General features: G+C 41.6%; 1 pseudogene; it reads right to left on the bottom strand.

The window, feature by feature from the left end:
* Nucleotides 1–1,001: 1,001 nt before the first annotated feature.
* Nucleotides 1,002–6,536, bottom strand: LOC101972838 (heterogeneous nuclear ribonucleoprotein A1-like 2; annotated as a pseudogene).
* Between the last annotated feature and the right edge of the window lie 6,942 nt (nt 6,537–13,478).

Here is a 13,478-nt window from a genome sequence, read left to right as displayed (position 1 = left end):
TGAGACAACTGTTCAGTTAAGACCATTGACTCAAAGGAGCCTTAATTTTGCTTATAGGCCCTCTGTTCACTGATGGGGACTCAGCAGTTGTGTTCTGTCTGGCTTGACTGAGTCCCTGGAGCAGAGGATTTTGTCTCATCTCATCAAATGTTTCCTGCCAGGGTTAACCCAGGAGGAAAGCAAGTTCATTCTTTCTTACTCTGCACTGTGTGCTACACTCCAATATCAGGGCTCAGAAGAGGCTGGGGCAACCATTATGGAGACACAGCTACATGAACAGTTCTCTAGCATAGGGTGAACAATTAAAGGATACCTACAGCAGCCCAGCCCCAATTTGACAATCAAATACTGTGTCCACTATGAACAGAAGTCTTCCTGCAGCTCCTCATTACTGCTCTGGTTGATATAAGTCTTTAGCAAGTCTCAATTCTTAGTTGAAATCAACCACTCAGTCTCAGAATAAAGAGAAATTTTTCTCCTCCCCTTACCTCATCCCCTATTCCTAACTGTGTTTGGATATTTCCTTTCAAGGTTGTATTGAGTCAACTGCACCCTTTTTTTTAAAGACACATTTATTCAGCATCATGTTCAGACTATTACATTTAGCAATCAACAGCATGGGTGCAAAAAAAAAAAAGTCTACATTAAACCCTTTGTTGGAATGCTTTACACTTTCCACAAAACAGAAACTAAAATAACCTGTTATACAATTAGTCACAAATACAGTCCTCAAGTTTTTTGCCCATACACATGAGTATTGTATAAACCATGTCTTCTTTGTAGCAGCTAGGCCATGCCACCACTGTGCTTGGCTGAGTTTACAAATATGTTGTAACCTGTAGCTTCCCTGTCAGTTCTCTGGCTCTCCTCTCTTGCTAAGCTTTGTTTCCTGGCAGTATTAAAACCTTCTGCTACTGCCATAGCTACTGCTTCTGCTGGAACCGCCATAGCTACCTTGGTTTCATGGTTTGGCAAAATATTGGCCTCCACCACCGTAAAGGTCAAGAGCTTCTGCCTCCAAAGTTTCCACCCTTCATGGGTCCCAAATTTGATGACTGATTGTTGTAACTGCCAAAATCATTGTAGCTTCGACCACCTCCAAAATTGCTTCCATCATTACCAAGTTGTAGCCATCCCTGCTGTCACCATATCCACCACCACCACAACTATCACCAAAGTCACCACGAGCACTGAAGTTCCCTCCATGACCAAAATTGTCATTTCCACCAAAACCACCTTCACGACCACCACCCAAGTTTCCAGAACCACTTTGACCTCTTTGGCTAGATGAAGCACAGGCCATCTCTTGCTTTGACAGGGCTTTCCTCACTTCACAGTTGTGGCCATTCACAGTATGGTATTTCTGAATGACAATCTTATTCACAGAGTCATGGTCATCAAAAGTTACAAAAGCAAAGCCCCTTTTCTCTCCACTGCCTTGGTCAGTCATGATTTCAATAACTTCAATTTTCCCATACTGTTCAAAATAATCTCTTAGGTGATGTTCTTCATTGTCTTCTTTAATGCCACCAACAAAGATCTTTTTCACAGTTAAGTGGGCCCCTGTTCTTTGATAATCTTCTCATTAGAGAGCTCTTTTTGGTTCCACAACTCTTCCATCCACTTTGTGTGGTCTTGCATTCATGGCTGCATCCACTTCCTCCACAGTGGCATAAGTGACAAACCCAAAGTCTCTGGAGTGCTTGGATTACCACAGAGTCTGTGAGTGTTCCCCATTGCTCAAAATGGCTTCTCAGACTCTCATCAGTTGTTTCAAAGCTCAGCCCTCCAATGAATAACTTCTGCAGCTGTTCAGACTCTTTAGGGGACTCTGATTTAGACAGACAGCAGCAGGAAGACAGACTTTAATGATGCTTTCTCTGTGGCATCCATGGGCAGAAAGGAGTAAGCTAACAAATGTATCCAGAGTCAACTGCACTCTATCTCTGCATCTCCTGAACCATCTCCCAGACTCATCTACTCCAGGATTAGCAGCTTTAGTCCAGTAGATCCTACATTCAATGGTACTATGCAACTCAGCCTCATGAAAAATATCAGGGTTCTTGGGTCCTCAGGCATTTGCCTAGAACGCAAATGCCTGAACAAGTACACATATGTTCTGCACATTTCTGAAACTGAGGATAAACTAGTCATTGTGTAGTGCATGGCATGACAGCTCTAAGATTCACTCAGTGCTATTAGCCCACACATAAAAGAGAGATAACCCTACTCTGTATTAGAGATGGTGCTGAAAAGTCACAAACTAGAATATCAAATGCATGATGTATGTTCACAGAACATTCTTACTGGCATTCTGAGGTACATAATAATGAAATAATAGTATAAATCTTATATAATTATAAATTATAAAATGTTCTATGAAGATCATATATGTGCAATATAAAAGCACACAAAAAAACAAATTCATATGCTTGTTACTTTTGGGTGATGCCTTATTATATTTTCAATGAGTATGCATAAATGGTTACAAGGTTCAGTGGCAAGATCTGTGTGGTTAGCTAACAATGGACCACAAAGTTGTGCACACAATAACCCTTGGATTCTATGAATAAGCTAGGGTGTATGATAAAGTGATACTAAATTAGTCATAGAATTAATGTTAATTATCAGCTCACATTAACCATATGAGATAATCCTGGAATTTACCTGGAAACACTGGGATCATGAGGGTCCCTGGAGTAGAAGAGAAAGATAAAGCAACTAGTGTGGTATCTTATGAAAATTTATCTATTCAGGATTTCTGGCTTTGAAGATGGAGGCAGTGATGTCCAGCCAAGGAATGTGGGTGACCCTAGAATTTGGAAAATGAAAGAAGACAGTTTTTACCCTATAGCACAACCCTGACACCACCCTGAAGTTAGCCCAGGGAGATCCCTGTCACTCTATGGACCTCTGCAAATGGAGGATAAGTAATTTTGGTTGGTTTATGCCTTCCAACTTGTAGTCATTTCAATTATACATAAATATCCCAAAATTTCCCCTTATCCCAATGGACCAGTATTTTTTAGAAAAGTCATTCATTTGATCAGGTTTATCTAAAACTCTAACTTGGGGTGCTTGGTGTGTCTTTTGGCAAGTGATTTACCAAACTCAACCAACTTACATCCTGGAAGGATGGACATAAGGAGAGGACATAAACGAAAGATTTATTATGATCCTCTAGCTTGATCTTTCTAAATTATATCAAGCAGTGAGAATATCTAGCTCAATGCTTGTTTATCCATACTGAAGAGAAGTCTAACTTCTACATGTAATTTTCAGGAGATCATGGAACACTTTTGGTGGACCCTTAAAAGTATGTTCACAGATTGAGAAATCCCAAGAAAATTGTACATATGAACAGGGGTGGGCAGAGGAGTGAACCCTGTGTCACTAAGGTAGACTCAGCAACTTGGCTCTTCTGCACAGTCCGAGCACTGCTTCCTCCCAGGTTCTGCCCATTAGCAAATAAAATCATCACCACCATCCACACTTTGTCTTGAGTCATTCCAGGCTCAAAGAAGTGCAGCCAGTGAGGGGGCAGTAGGTGGAGAAATATTTGCATGAGCAACTCCATCTTAAGTCCAGTGGAGAGAGATAAGAAAGGCTGAGGGCAGCCCAAACCAGCTCTGGAACTGAGGAAACTGTCCAACATGGTCAGGAAGCTTCTCCTTTTTATGATGCTTGCTCACTGCTCAGGTAGGGACAGACCTCTGTGCCCCATGGCAGACATCTGTCCTGAGCCTATCCTCACTGGCTCAGATCCCCAAACACATGCACCCTTGTTCTGACTTCCATTGTGATGTATCTGTGTTTACAGGGTCCCTCTCCCAACCTGTGCTGACTCAGCCACTCTCTGCACTGCCTCCCTGGAACAAACCCCTAAACTCACCTGCACCCTGAGCAGTGGCTACAGTAATTACAAGATGGACTAGTACCAGCAAAGCCCAGGGGAGAGCCACAGGTTTGTGATGCGAGTGAGCACTAGTGGCATTGTGGGATCCAAGGGGAATGGGATTCCTGATTGATTCTCAGGCTTAGGCTCTGGCCTGGATCGGTACCTGACCATCCAGAACATCCAGGAAGAAGATGAAATGTCTACCACTGTAGGTACCCCAAGGTAGTGAGAGCACAGTGACATAGGAAGACGGGAAGTAAGACAAAAGCTTCCAGGCTTATGGGCCCTGTTAAACTTCACTTCCCAGTGTCCTGACTCAAAGGTCATAAGGAGTCTCCTGACCCTGATTAATAATTTCTACCTTCCCAGATATTTTATAAATTTATTTCACATTAATTATCCCTTTGCTCTTAGTAGTGTTTGAAATATTTAGTCTGTATTTGGACATGTGTGTTTGTTCCCAATCATAAATCTGCTGATGGAATTTTATTTTAGACACTGTAAAGCTATTTACAGATGTGTATATCATACAGCCCTTTTGCCACCATCTTGTGCTACTTTTGTCCATATTCAGCAATTAGGAGTATTCCACACAGTGACTAAATTTGAATATTTCCCTTGAAATTCCAGATCTTGACCCCAAGGTAAGGTAACACATGCATGCATGGTCCATCTAGGCTTCACCCAATTTGCCACCTTTGTACACTGACATGTACACAGAGATCTCAGGGAGTTTGTTTTTGACTCTCAGAGACAATGCTAGAAATAGAGAAAACTAATACAGCACCCAGAAAGTGAATTTGAGCCTGTTCTGTAACACCTTTGGGAGCTGCCCCTTTGCTGTCCATACAGTGAATTTATTCATGTGCAAGAAAATCATTCTGCAGCATGTTTATGCTGCTAATTACCTGGATCTAGGGGAGATCTCACAGGTTAATATTGACTTTGCTTGAGACACCATATTCAGGGATTCCAGACAAACTACACTTAGGATCATTTCACCTCAAATTGAGGAGTTCCCATGAACACCTCAGGTTTGCAGATGCATGACAATCAGTTAGAGAATAAATTGAAAGCTCTATTTTTTAGAAGATTGCAGTCTTATTTTAAAGAAGTAACGTCATGTCAAGTCAGTTAAAGAGACAGAGAAGTCTATTTCGGGGAGTTCACAGATTGAAGCATCCTTAAACTCAAGATGCCTTGCTCTGCTGATAGTTTTGAAGGATTACCCACCACAGATGATCATTCAGAAATTGAGAATCCAGACCAGTTATTGGGTCCTTATACCTTAAACATATCAATATAATTCTGTTGACATAAACTCAATATCCAGCCCCCTCAACTCCATGAAGATGAGGAGGTTGTTCTGATAGAATGCACCCAAAGCTCCAAATTTGTAATCATCTCTGTGGTTTTTCTAGTATGGTCATTTTTCTTTCTTAAACTATCTGTGAGAACAGACCATGAATCACCTCCTGAGCATAAACTCATGAGGGGTCCCTGAGGAAATTCCCAGGATGAGGAGGTTACCCATCAGGGGCCAGGACAAAGCCAGACTTCTCCTTCCATAATGTTAACTCTTCATGCAAACACTCTATCTCTCTAATTAAAGCACATTTGGCTATACATGACAGGACATGACCCTTGCTCTGAATAACTGTCATGGTACATAGTCTGATAACTTTCACCAGGATGCAATAAAGATGGGAAGAGTGGCAAGGAGAGGCCCTTCAGGGTTGGTTTTAAGGTAGCATTCTCTAAAACATGGGCTCTTCTGTCACTTCTCAGAGGAGACAGAGAATTAGCAAGTATGCATGTGTTCATTTGTGCTCAGAAATAAAGTCATATGTTCAATTTAATTTCCTCATAATATTTTAGTCCTACATGTTAAATGTTAGAGACTGTAAACAAGTCAGGATGGCGCCTGGCAAATGTTAGTCTGTAAACAAGTCTGGATGGCGCCTGGCATTTTGCCAGAGGGAGTGGTTTGTGAAGTAATTCCAGAGAGCCATTAAGTGTGGAGATTCTTTATTGGTTGACTACTGTATCGAGTTTATGTTAATTAAGATGAACTGTGTGGAATGTATAAATACTCTGTTGTCCTACAATAAATGGCTCTCTCTCCTGCTATATCAATGTACACAAGTTGTTCGTCACCCCCTGGTTATTTTGCTGCAGCCGGACTGCGGCAGATGGTGGCCCGTTACAGGGAGCCCCGAGACACTCGGGGGTAAGTGATGAAAAAAAAGTTGCCCATCCATAGATAGGATGGGAGCAAATCTGCTTGTCCCTAGACAAATAGGGCGAGAGAAAAAATGGCCATTTTGAGAAAATGGAAAAGATTGATACGGTATGTTTGTGTCTTGTTCGTCTCAGTGTATTGTATTGTCTTTGTGATGAAAATATGGAAGGGGTGTTAAGTAAATTGATAAGGGAAAGAGACACCCCAATGGAACCAAAAATAGTTAGGGCATATATTGATAGAAGCCCAGGAACTCTAGTCAGAAAGAAAAAGAAAGTTCAGAAGAAGAAGGATTATCAGGAAAAAAGTTGCAGCAAAAGGTTATTACTGAATACTTTTCATTACTGGAGGGTGCGTGGATCTGTGCAGCGACTGCCACATGCGCGAGCTGGTCATGGCGCAGCAAGGACTTTCCAAGCTGCAGCAGCCGGCTCTTCTCCACCCCCCACCTGGGGAGCAGGATGGCTCTTCTCCACCCCCCACCCGGGGAGTAGGACGCCACTGCGAGAGCCCAAATCCAAACCTGACCTGGAGGCACAATCTTGCAGGCTCTTGCTCCCTGTGCCCAAAAGCAGTTTGAGTCCTGAACTCTCCCAGGGCCATTTGGGGATACCCTGGATGCTGTAGGAGGAAGGCTGCCCACGTCCCTGAAGTTTGATCATTTCCAAGGCCAATAACTAAGCTACTATGGTTTTCCCACACCTGGAAGCTAATGAGTAATGAGCACTATTAAGGCTTATTGCAAATGTAAAAAACCTTGAGATAATGTACTAAATTGTTCAGAAGGTTGTTTTATTAGTGGAATGCTACAGGATTTTCTTTAACATCATTGCTGGAGTTCCTGCCTTCTTCCCAGTGCCGGTGAAGACAAGGGTGAAAGAATTTCCAGTGTTGGAAAACCAGAGGAGACTTTGGCTGAGAACTGGATGAAACTTCGACTAAAAAACGAACGAGACTTCAGATCAAGCTAGCTGCCTGCAGAACTTACCTGGACTGTGATTTACCTGGACTGTGAGTTAATCTATTGAGACACTGCTTTACCTGGACTAAGACAACAAACTGTAATCTACAACAAATTGTAACTCTGTATCTTTGCTAACGGTGTCATTGCTGGTATAATTTTTCCAAGGGCTTCTTGCATGGAGCCATCAATTGGCTTGGTATTGTGGCATTTTGTATCCTCCCCTTCTGCATGTAGCAAATTATTTATGGTGTTTGTGTAAAAACCACTATGGTAGTTATTTAAATTAAACAAAAGGGGGAAATGTTAGTGCCGAAGTCTGGCTGGGCACAATTCAGGAGCCACTTGTCAAAAGAAACTAACTTTATTTTTAGAACTACAAACGCCAAGCAAAACAGCTCCTCAGGAAAAAAAAACCCTTCAGAGCCCAACTGCCACCACCGGCTTCCACAAGCCTCTCACCCACACAAGCCTCCCCACCTCCCACAATCCTCCTGCTCTTGAGGCCGATTGCCTGGGTCGTGTGGGTGGAGCCAAAGAAGTCCCCCAATGAGCAGTTCCGTAGTCTGAAGGGCAGGGAAACAGCCCAATGAACATCACCGCAGAGGAGCCAATCAGCTAGATGTTGCTGGGGCTGCTGTGAGCCAATCATCAGCCGGCAGCTGGAAGTTTGCTGGCAGCTGGAAGTTTGCTGGGGCCCCTTTGGCTGTGGCTCTCAACAGTTAGAGTCTGTAAACAAGTCAGGATGGCGCCTGGCAAATGTTAGTCTGTAAACAAGTCTGGATGGCGCCTGGCATTTTGCCAGAGGGAGTGGTTTGTGAAATAATTCCAGAGAGCCATTAAGTGTGGAGATTCCTTATTGGTTGGCTACTGTATTGAGTTTATGTTAATTAAGATAAGCTGTGTGGAATGTATAAATATCTCTATTGTCCTACAATAAATGGCTCCCTCTCCTGCTGTATCAATGTACACAAGTTGTTCGTCACCCCCTGGTTATTTTTGCTTCAGCCAGACTGCGGCACCTACACCAAGAACTGAGGGCTTATAGAAATCCATAAGACAATAAATTTTATCTGTGTAATGGAAAAACTTTGGTGTTTTGAGCTAGAAAGTTGATTTCTAATTATATAGTTTGCTATCTGATGGCAGTTGACTGTGATGTTTAAATCACTTACCTGACAAGAAGTAAATTTCCTTATCAAATTTTTTTAAGTTTAAACTCTCTTAATAAATAGTCTTTCAGGATCTCTGGTTAGACATACAGAGTTTTCTTTTGATTATACCTTCCTGTAATATTATCTATAAATGTGAACCAGAATATTTGAGCTCTTTACACCAAGCAACACAGAAAAAAATTTATAAAATGGCTAACGTTTCAGAAAGAAGATTATGTGCACTTCTATCTGTAGCTCTCAGGAACAGTGCCCAAACTCCTCATCTGTGATGATAGCAATCCACATTCAGGGGTTCCTGATCGCTTCTCTGTCTCCTAGTCAGGAAACTCAGCCTTGCTGACCATCACTGGGCTGCAGCCCGAAGAAGAGGTATTACTATCAGTCCTAAAACAACAATCTCAGTGCTCTAGGCTCATGGGAAAGTTACACAAAGATCGCTTTACCATCTCTCAGGAGGGATAATGCCCAACACCTCTACTCAGGCCTGGCCAGTGGCTTCTGCTACCACTACTGTGGGCCCAGCTGAATCTACTGGCAACACTTTGAGTGAGAAGCATCCTCTCCTCTATCCTCAGAGTCATCTGTAGCAGCTCATTCCTAGGAAAAGAACTTGACATAAAAAGAAAGTTCTGATTCTCTTTAGATTGAGGATCTGAGAAGGAGACTTGACCTCTGTTGGAGAATTCAGTGACTCCATCATCCATTGATTCCCTGTTTCCAGGAATTCTAGAGCTGTCTCATCTTCTCCTTGGGTCTACTGTGTAAAATATGAATCTCTGATTCATATTTTAGCATAATTTTATATGCATTTTCTAACATGGAATATTTGGCAGATAATAAAACACATAAGTGAAAACTTTGACAGATTTTGAGATATTTTCACACCTTTGGGAACATCAGCACAATCAAGAAAGGAATCCACCACCACCCCAAGCCCACAAGCCTCCTTTGCCCATTGGGAATCCTTCCTTCATTCCAGCTCACATCTCTTCTCAGGTTACCACTGAGTTTCTCTCTGTGACTGTTGGTCAGTGTTCCTTTTTGCTAAAATGTTCAATTAGAAAAGAACAGTAGAATTTCCCTCTTGAATGACTCTCCCACTCTATAAATTCCTTTTGAGACCCTTCCACATTATGTTGCATTTCACTTGATTCTACTGAGGCCACATCATGATGTTTGTGGTCCCTGGACACTTCTTCTGTTTTTATGGACAATTTCTCTGATGCCATGCATATTAAACTGTATTTCCTGACTCCATCAGAATAGAAATATATATATATATATATATATATATATATATATATATATATATATATATATATATATATATAATTAAGCCTATATTGCATTTATATTATTTATCATTTTAAATTAGTTATATTAACTTCTCTTAGGGCCTCTGTTTCCGGTTTGATGGATGCCCAGAATCCCTTGATTTTTATACTATTATTTGTTCACTTTAACCAAAATTTGGCAAATTTTTCCTAATTTGGTAAAGATGGAGTCTTAATTTATTTGGAGCTGGTATAACAGAATATGATGAACTGGGTAAAATATAAATAGTCTATGTTCCTATGGCTCATGATTCTAGAGACTTGGAAGCCCAGCAGCATGAAATTGGCCTCTGGATGTGGCTTTTGTGCTTTATTATAACAGACAGAAAAACAACTGGCCCAATTTAATTCTTTATATCAGGGCCAGCTTCCTGCAATAAGCAATCACCTTTTAAACATAATCACATATTAATAGTGATTATGGTTAATCACCAAACATTGCTTAATTACTAATCATCTCTTAGCAATAATCATTTCTTGTGGATGTTCACATCTCAAAGGCCTAATCTCTTAAAAATATTATGGCAGCAATTGAATTCAACCTGAGTTTTGGAGGAACCTTCAGTCATAGAAGGGGTAAAATGCCAACTTTGTATATATGTAAGTCACCTCTTTCACCTCCACTTTGTTTCCTGACCCTTTGACTTATGCAGTGGAGTGACCAACCATGTGGATGCCTATAAAAATCCACACAACCATGGGTGTGTATTAAAAACATAGTAGTGTCTATGAGTCTGCATGTCTACATTATATTTTTAAATAAAATTCCTAATTTAGTACTTATGGAATGTTTTTATTGGTCCTCTTTAGTTACACATGACAGTAGAATCCATTTTGATATGATTATCTGAGTATTTTCCATGGCAACACTGAATAGGGACAAAGCCAAAGATCTGGGTCAGGGCTCCACATTTGGACACAGGGTCTAAGATCTTATCTTCAGAAATTGATAGAAGGCAAATCCAAAACCCTCCACCATTGTTACTGTCTCACTACTCACTGAGCTCAGCATCTCCCCACAAGGCCTCTGGGCATGTTTGGCCTGATCCTTTCCATCCCCACCTCAGAAAATGATTGTCCCAATTCAAGCCTTGTGGTGGGGCTAAGACACAAGGCAAGAGGGCTGACATGAATGATGCTGTCTTCCATCATTAGGGAGTCACTGGGGAATAAGAGAGTCTTTGGGAGTCAGGCATATTCTCTTGGTGCTTTTCTCACAATGTTGTGAGTGTCTCCTCTATGGCCATGACCCCTATAATACTAGTACCTTACTCAGAGTCCACCTGATGATATGAAAAATTCTAAGAGAATTATGGCAGCTCCATATGCTGATAACAGCACCTGATACTGCAGAAGGCTCAATAGAGGGACATGTGGGGAAAATGTGGAGTTTCAGCTCTATATACAGGATTGCAGTACTTCCATGGGAAAAGATGAAAAAGCCATTTGGTAATATGTTCTCTCTATAGGCCTCTAAACCACTTTTTGGAATTCAGATAGTTAAATAAGTTACTGAGTGACCTTAATGTTTCCCTGTTCAAAAAATCTCAGCTGAGATTCCCAGCAGTTATAACCACTGGCAAACACTTCATCTGCTACAGAGATGCACAAGGACACCTAATGAGGATGGTGAATATGGCAAAGTCTGGACCTGAGGAAGTTCCCCTTAGATCCTTTCAGGGTCACAAAGTGGATACAGACATTGCAGCCGAAAGAGAAAAATTTAATAAAGTCACATCCTCTGAGTGCCACTGTACTTTTACTTGTGTTGTGCAACCCCTCACTTTTAAACCTGCAAGAGTGAATTCAAGGGACACTCATAGGAGCCCAAATTGTCCCTTACAGATTAGGGGCACAATGGTCATATGTGTGAACAATAAGAAAAAATGACTGTCATCATGAGTTTGCCAGAGTGGGAAAAGAACTGACCACATCCAGAGTTTGCTCAGTACAAAAACCAACTGGAGAAAAAGGTCAAATGATTGGTGTTTTGTTGTTGTTGTTGTTGTTGTTGTTGTTGTTTTTGTTGTTTCTGACATGTTTTGAACAATGAGAAAGCAAATCCAAAGCCCTCCACCACTGTCACCATCTCACTACTCACTGGGCTCAGCATCTCTCCACAAGGCCTCTGGGCATGTTTGACCTGACTCTTCCCATCCCCACCTCAGAAAATGACTGTGCCAATTAAAGCCTTGTGATGGGTCTGAGATATAAGGCAAGAGGGCTGACATGAATGGTGCTGTCTTCCATCACGAGGGAGTCACTGGGGACTTCCCCTTAGATCCTTTCAGAGTTCAAAGTGGATTCAGGCATTGCAGACAAAAAAGAAAAAGTTTAACAAAGTCACATCCTCTGAGTTCCTCTGTGCTTTCTCTTGTGTTGTGTAACCCCTCACTTTTAAACCTTCTAGAGGGTATTCAAGGGACACTCATACGAGCCAGAAAAAAGCTTGATTACTGCCCATGAGACCCACCAGAGGGTCCTATGTGAACTAAACAGAAGTTCTATTTATTTGAATACACAGATCTGGGTGGTCTTGTGGTTAAGATTCAGCTCTTTTATTGACATAGCCTAGGTTTATTTCTAGTCAAGGAAGCCTTTCTTCTGATGGCTATGGTAGTGCATGCCAGATACTCATGAGGCAGACTCAGTTGGATCATAAGTTGGAGGCCAGCTTCAATAATTTAGGGACAACCTGCTTTAATGAAACTTCTAATTTGGCCAGTCATCCTCTCCTGGCAGTAATATAAGCTGATAAGTTTATTAAATGTCATGAAATAAGTTTACATTAATGAGATGCAAAATAAATGCCAGTGACCAAAAGGGAGTTCTCCTTCAAGAATAGCCTGACAGTTACAAGAAACAGCCCCCTAGGAGACATCTCGCCTGGGAGACACCCTGCAGCCATCCATCTTCCTGAAACATCCTGCACTATCTCACCTTGTGAAGACTTCTAGCAACTGCCGATAAGAGAGCTCCCCCCATCCCCAGCCCATAAATACCCCTGTGTGAACAATAAAAGTTTGCAGCTTGATCAGAACTTTTGTCTTGCTGTCACCCTTCGTGTCTCTTGTCCCTTCATTCCTCCCCATCTAGGTTCGCTGCCCACGTTGATGTGTCCTGCCGGTCGGGACAATAAAAATTAGTAAAAATATACTTCCTATTCCTCCACATCCTTTCTACTGACCCTTTTTTTTTTCATCTGTGGCCAATACTCTTCTACCTCCAGCAAATCTACCAAACTCAGTCAATGACAAGAAACATTGGGAGAGAAAGTTGACAGATACATCTGCTGACAATAATTGCTTCCCCTGCAGGGTACTCACTTCTGTGACAGGTGGGGAAGGTGTGGTATTCCGTCTCTGCCTGTGGAACTATGGGAACTTCTTGGAAACATGCCTGAGAAAGCATTTCGCTGTGTTCTGCCTGTGGAGTCTCCAAATCAGCACTCTGAGAATCAATGAATTCAATAAGTTAAATGAGTGACTTCAACTTGCTATGTCCTTCCCAATCTTGTTTCAGCTGAAGTTCCCAGTGATTATGTCCCAACATGTGGTACATGCTCCATCTTCCAAGGAAACAACTCTCCATCTAAGCAAGAATGTACAGATGTCAAGAACTAGGCTGAGATCTTTCCAGTTATATATACTCAAGAGCACAAAATGAGTTAAGGCTGAAGCAGCTAAGATAAAAAAATATTATTTCGAAATACACATCAGGAGCTCTAATTGATACTCCACCCCACATGGAGATTTCCTTCATTCTACAACCTACTAAGAAGTATTTAAAGGGCATTCATAGAAGTCAGTCTATTCCCTATTCCACTGTGGATTTGAGGCACTCTGGACAGATTCTTGAAGAAAATAAA

Source organism: Ictidomys tridecemlineatus, chromosome 2, assembly GCF_052094955.1.
Source record: "Ictidomys tridecemlineatus isolate mIctTri1 chromosome 2, mIctTri1.hap1, whole genome shotgun sequence".
Lineage (NCBI taxonomy): Eukaryota > Metazoa > Chordata > Mammalia > Rodentia > Sciuridae > Ictidomys > Ictidomys tridecemlineatus.
The sequence above is the reverse complement of the archived record's forward strand: the minus strand, read 5'-3'. Positions and strand labels throughout refer to the sequence as shown.